We start from the raw sequence: 6000 nt of genomic DNA, 5'->3' as shown, positions 1-6000 counted from the left end.
GCAAAGGAGATAAGATTACAACCAAGAATCACCTACCCAGCAAAACTGAGTATAATCTTTCAGTGGAAAAAATGGTAATTCAGTGAAATAGAGGACTTTCAAGCATTGCTGATGAAAGGACCAGAGCTGAATAGAAAATTTGACTTTCAAATACAGGACTCAAGTGGAACATGAAGAGATAAACAGGAAAGAGACTTATTAAGATTGAACTGTTTACATTCCTGTATGGAAAGATGATATTTAAAACTCATGAGACCTTTGTCAGTATTAGGGTAGTTGGAGGAAAAAAAAATATGTATGTATAGATAGATTAGATAGATAGATAGATAGATAGATAGATAGATAGATAGATAGACAGACAGATAGATAGAGGGCACAGGGTGAATTGAAGATTAAGGGGTCACATCTGGAGAATAAAATTAAGGGATGAGAGAGGATTATACTTGGAGAGAAGAAAGAGAAAGATAGAATGGGGTAAATTATCTCACACAAAAAAAAGAAAAGTCTCTTACAGTGGAGGAAATGGGGGAAGGTTAGAGGGAATGAGTGAATCTTATTCTCATAGGATTTGGCTTAAGGAGGGAATAACATACACATTCAATTGGGTATGGAAATCTGTCTTACCCTACAGGAAAATAAGTGGAGAAGGGGACAAGAGAGCAGGGGGATGATAGAGAGGAGGGCAGATTAGGAAAGGGAGTAATCAGAAGTAAATACTGCTGAAGAGGGACAGGGTCAAAAGACAGAATAGAATAAATGGGAGGACAGGATAGGATTAAGGGAAATAGAGTTAGTTTTTCACAACATGTCTGCTATGGACATGTTTTGCATAACTGCGCATGTACAACCTATATTGAGTTTCTTGCCTTTTCAATGAGGGTGGGTGAGGAGGGAGGAAGAGAGAAAATTTGAAACCTAAAGTTTTAAAAACACATGTTTAAAAAAAATGTTTTCACATGCTACTGTGAAATAAGAAATACAGGAAATGGGGTACAGAAGTCTATCCTGCCCTACAGGAAAATAGAAGGAGAAGGGGATAAGAGAAGGGGGGGAGATAGAAGAGGGGACAGACTAGGTGAAAGGATATTCAGAATGCATGCCATCTTGGGGTGGAGGGAGGGGTGAGATGGGGTGGAAATTTGGAACTCAAAAACTTGTGCAAGTGAATGTTGAAAACTAAAAATAAATCAATTTATATATATATATATATATATATATATATATATATATATATATATATATAAAGAAGGAGTGTAAGACTTGGCATCTTCTACTTCAAGGTAATCTCTGCTTACACCACCTTGGTTTAGGAATTAAAGACATATTCATGGTAGCAGAATACAAAGTAACCAGTTTAGTCCAAGCTGCATGTTGGCTTTAGATGGCTTTCAAGGTCCTCAAGTGTGGCTCTTTGACTGAATCCAAACTTCACAGACATGTTCTTCCAAAACCTACTTCCTTTTGAGAATTCTAGTCAAGAGAAAGTCAGATAGGCCTAACGGTTTTAGGATTTATTTGTATTCAGAGTCTGTAGTCCCAGGCATTCATCACTCACTCTAATAGGCGATTGTTTAATGTTAGGGAACGTTATCAGGACTAGGTGCCCTGGCTGGGTATTTTTGAGGGCAGGGTTATATTTGCAGTCCAAACTCATTTGAGGTCTGAGACTTATCCTTCTTTTGCATTTGTCCTTACCCCTTTATTCTTCTTCCTTACTTTTCTAAAAACCCAGCCCAAGGTTCTGTAGCTAGAAGGTTGATTTAAATTAACTAGGCTGGCCCAGGAAGAAGCTTTTTTTTTTTTTCCTGCTGCAGCCAGAAGTATAAAAGGCTTAGCCTGGGGGGGAAATTGGGTTAAAAGTTTGACTTAGCTCTTACTGACCACTAGGGAATGGCTTCTGATCTAGCTGATTTTCTTTTCTTTTTTTTTTTGATAATTATTGAAGGGAGTAATATTTATATCCTCTTAAACTCTAGAATTGTGTTCTTTTAATTTTTAATTAATAAAGTTGTGTTTTAATTGGATTTTACAGCCCACAAGTATTTATTACATTTTAAATCTTGAATTAATCCAAATTGTCAATTTAGGATTGTTCTATAATATATCTATTCTTTTGGAGGGGAAGGTATTCATCTAACTACTTTTTTATAATCCTCAATTTTGTATCAGTACCACTATATCATTGAGTAGGATGCATAAAACTGTGGCATAATACCTATTCTCTATTTTAATATTTTAACATTCTTTACTCTAACATAAGAAGATGGGATTATGACTAGAAGGGATGTTATCTAAATCTCTGATTTTCACATGATAAAATTAAGACCCTTGACCCAGAGATTTCCTTACTATGTAGGTATTCTAGGAGATCATTGTAATAAGAAAGCCTTCTGGGGCAGCTTTGTGGTGCAGTGGATAGAGCCAAGTACTTAGAGTCAGGAAGACCTGAGTTCAAATCCAGCCTCAGACACTTGGCACTTACTAGCTGTGTGACCCTGGGCAGGTCACTTAACCCCATTGCCTACGCCCCCCCCCAAAAAAAATAAGAAAGTCTCCATATATATCAAAATCTTTATAGTAACACTTTGGGGGGCCAGCAAAGAATTGAAAACAAAGTAGATATCCATCAGTTGAAGAAAAGCTAAGCAAATTATGGTACAGAAATGTGATGGAATATTATTGTGCTGTTAGAAACAACAAATACATATACAGAGAAGTACTGATTGTCCAAAAAACAACACTTCAAACTCAACATTTCCAATACTGAACTCATTATCTTACCCCCTCCACTGCAAAATGCCTTTCTTCTTTCTACCTTTCCTATTACTTTCAAAAGCACTACTCTCCTGCCAGTTATGTAGGCTAGAAATGTAGGTATCATCCTTGATTGGTCTCTTCTCTCCTCTCCCCTGCCCCCATACAATTAGCTGCCAAGGTCTATAGATTTTGCCTTGTCATCATCTTTCATATATGGCCCCTTTTCTCCTCTGACACTCCCGCCCTCATCACCTCAAACCTAGACTATTGTAGTAGCTTTCTATTTTGTCTCTCTGCCTCAAGTGTCTCTCTACTGTCATAGATCCTCCACTCAGCTTTTAATTGATTTTCCTAAAGCACAGGTCTGGCTATCACAACTCCCCTATTCAGTAAACTCCAAGAGCTTCCTATTACCACCAGTATCAAATCAACAAGTTTGCCCTGTTTTTACTGAGATGGATTATAAGCATGGGAATATTTATATTAACAGTTATTACCGTTCCATCTTAGTAAATTGTTTTTGTGTAGTTGTTTTCATCTGTATCTGACTCTTTACGACCTCTTTTGGGGTACCCTTGGTAGAGATGCTATACTGAAGTGATTTGTCATTTCCTTCTTTAGCTCATTTTACCTTGGAGGAAACTGAGGCAAACAAGGTTAAATGACTTGCCTAAGGTAACACAGATAGTGAGTGTCTGAGACTGGCTTTGAACTCAGCCCCGGCCCTCTGTTTACTACTCTATCTAGATGCCTTACCTTAGCAAATATGTCTTTGTAAAAGCTAACTGGCTGATTAATAGACATAAACTGATACTGATGGTGATTGAGGAGGTTGGGGATCCCAACAGTGTCAGCTTGTAATATAGAATACTAGAAAGATAACACTGTATCTAGGTCATCTCAGACCTATTCCTAGAGCTTAGTCAAATTCTGGGGAACAAACCTGCCATTGAAAATGTAAGATGGGGGCAGCTAGGTGGGGCAGTGGATAGAGCACCAGCCCCAGATTCAGGAGGACCTGAGTTCAAATTCAGCCTCAGACACATTACACTTACTAGCTGTGTGACCCTGCACAAGTCACTTAACCCCATTGCCTAGCAAAAACAAACCAAAAAAATGTAGGATGAACATCAAATACGCATAATATAATTTAAAATCTTTGCCTATAACATAATTCTGACCAAAATTAAAGTTTTGTATTTCTTTTTAAGTATGAGAACAAATTTTCTTTTAGCAATTTTTTTTCTCTTGAGTTCATATGTCTAGTGGCCTGAAGACAAAGAGAATGTTTGTTATTGTAGTTGTTGTTGTTTTCCCTTAAGGCAGTTGACTTTAACCATGAAAGTAAAGAGCAAGAGGTGAAAATTCATACACACACACATACGTATGTATATGTACATGTATGTATATATCTACATATATGTATATATTCACATATACATATGTGGATATACACAAAATATACAAATGTAGCACGTACACATATATTCATGCATATAGACATTTCTATTTCAGATAAATTGAGAGAGAGACAGAGTTGTATGCAGTAGAATCCATAGAATTGTGTATCAACATTATAAAATGGCATTTAGAATAACTACAATGTTGTGGTCATATCTGGTAAGTTTAAAAGTGTTATTCAAATTATTAGAAAGAGCCTAGTTCTATAAAGGTCATCACAATATTCTAAAAATTAAAGGAAGCATTGTCTTCTCAGTACTCATTCCAGGGTACAGAGGATGATGATGGCATAAATTTATACATTAAAAACTCTGAAGGAAATATTTAGAATATCTTAGAAATAGTGACTGATTCTAAAGTAGTTGATGCCATGCAGGTCATTATTTCCTTCTTGGGTAGACAAGATTATGTGCATAATATGGTACTGAGACCAAGGCAAAAATATTAACATTAATTGTAGCTTTTTTTGGTCTGAATTTACAAAGCAGAAAAAAAATATTGTTAAATGTTGTGACTTTTTGAACTCCTGGAGTTTATACTAAACATTTGAAACTTCAGCAATAACTATAAAATATAATATTCTCTGGAAAGACTGATTGACTACATATATTGATGATATAATTAGCAATCATTCCTTCTAATGCATGCTAATTTTTATAGAAAATATAATAGCCAGATTTGAAACATGCACAGAGTTATCTCTTATTATCTACTTTAAATCAATACAATAAAAAGCAGCACTTCAAAAATAGCTGCTACAAGCAAGTCAGATTGGCTTTGTACTAGAAGGAAAACCAATGAGTCCCTCTCACAGGTCTCATTAGCTAAAAAATCCCTGTGTTTATTTTGGGGCAATTAGAATGTCCTCTTCCATTCAAAACAGCTTGATAACAGCAGTAATGGTTAAAGGTATTGAAGGGGAGGACACTGTGGGCCACTACTTATCATGACTTCCTCCTTCCTAGCCCATTACCTAAGCAGATTTAATCAGCCACACCCCAGTTACAATACTTAGTTCGCTTTTTTTAGCCTAGGAGCTAAAAAGAAAAAGTAATGGTCCCTCTGGTCTACCTGGTACCTCTGGTCTCTTTTTCTGTTGCTTTATATAGTTTGTATTAGAGGAAAAGTTAGTAGAGTCAATTAATAAATGACCCTAGTTAGGAAAATTCCTAATTTTCAGGGCAAGGTTTAGCCCTCTCACCTAATTTAAATATATATATTGATATCTAGTTATCCCCCGGCCTCTTTAGGTCTTAATCAAAAAAATCAGGACACGAAATATGTTAAGTTAAAAGAAGTAAACAGAATACATTAGAACAGAGGAAAAGTTAGGGAAAGATCTGAATCTTTCTTCCTTCCTCCTTCCCTCCTTTCATTCTTTCACTCCTTCCCTTCCTCCCTCCTTCCTTCCTTCCTTCCCACCTTCCTTCTTTCCTTCCTTTCTCCCTTCCTTCATTCCTACCTTCCCTTCTTTCTTCTTTCCTCCCTCTCCCCTTTCCTCCCTCCTCAAACAATGGCTTCAGCCTAAATCAGATATGACAGAAAATGTTTTAAAAATCTCTCTAAGGATAAAACACCTGCCCAAATTTAATAAAAAAATAAATTAAATAAGAATGCATATATACTTTTATAAGTGTGTTTAAAAAATCTTTTTTTAACAAGTACAAGATGCATGCTTGGCTGGATAGCAATTTGACTGACAAGAACATGGATGTTTTAAGGGGACTGTGAACTAAATTTCATAGGAACATATTTCTATATCAAGCTCTTTAAAAATCACAA

The sequence above is a fragment of the Phascolarctos cinereus genome, unplaced genomic scaffold, assembly GCF_003287225.1.
Source record: "Phascolarctos cinereus isolate Bilbo 61053 unplaced genomic scaffold, phaCin_HiC Scaffold_4;HRSCAF=312, whole genome shotgun sequence".
Lineage (NCBI taxonomy): Eukaryota > Metazoa > Chordata > Mammalia > Diprotodontia > Phascolarctidae > Phascolarctos > Phascolarctos cinereus.
The sequence above is the reverse complement of the archived record's forward strand: the minus strand, read 5'-3'. Positions refer to the sequence as shown.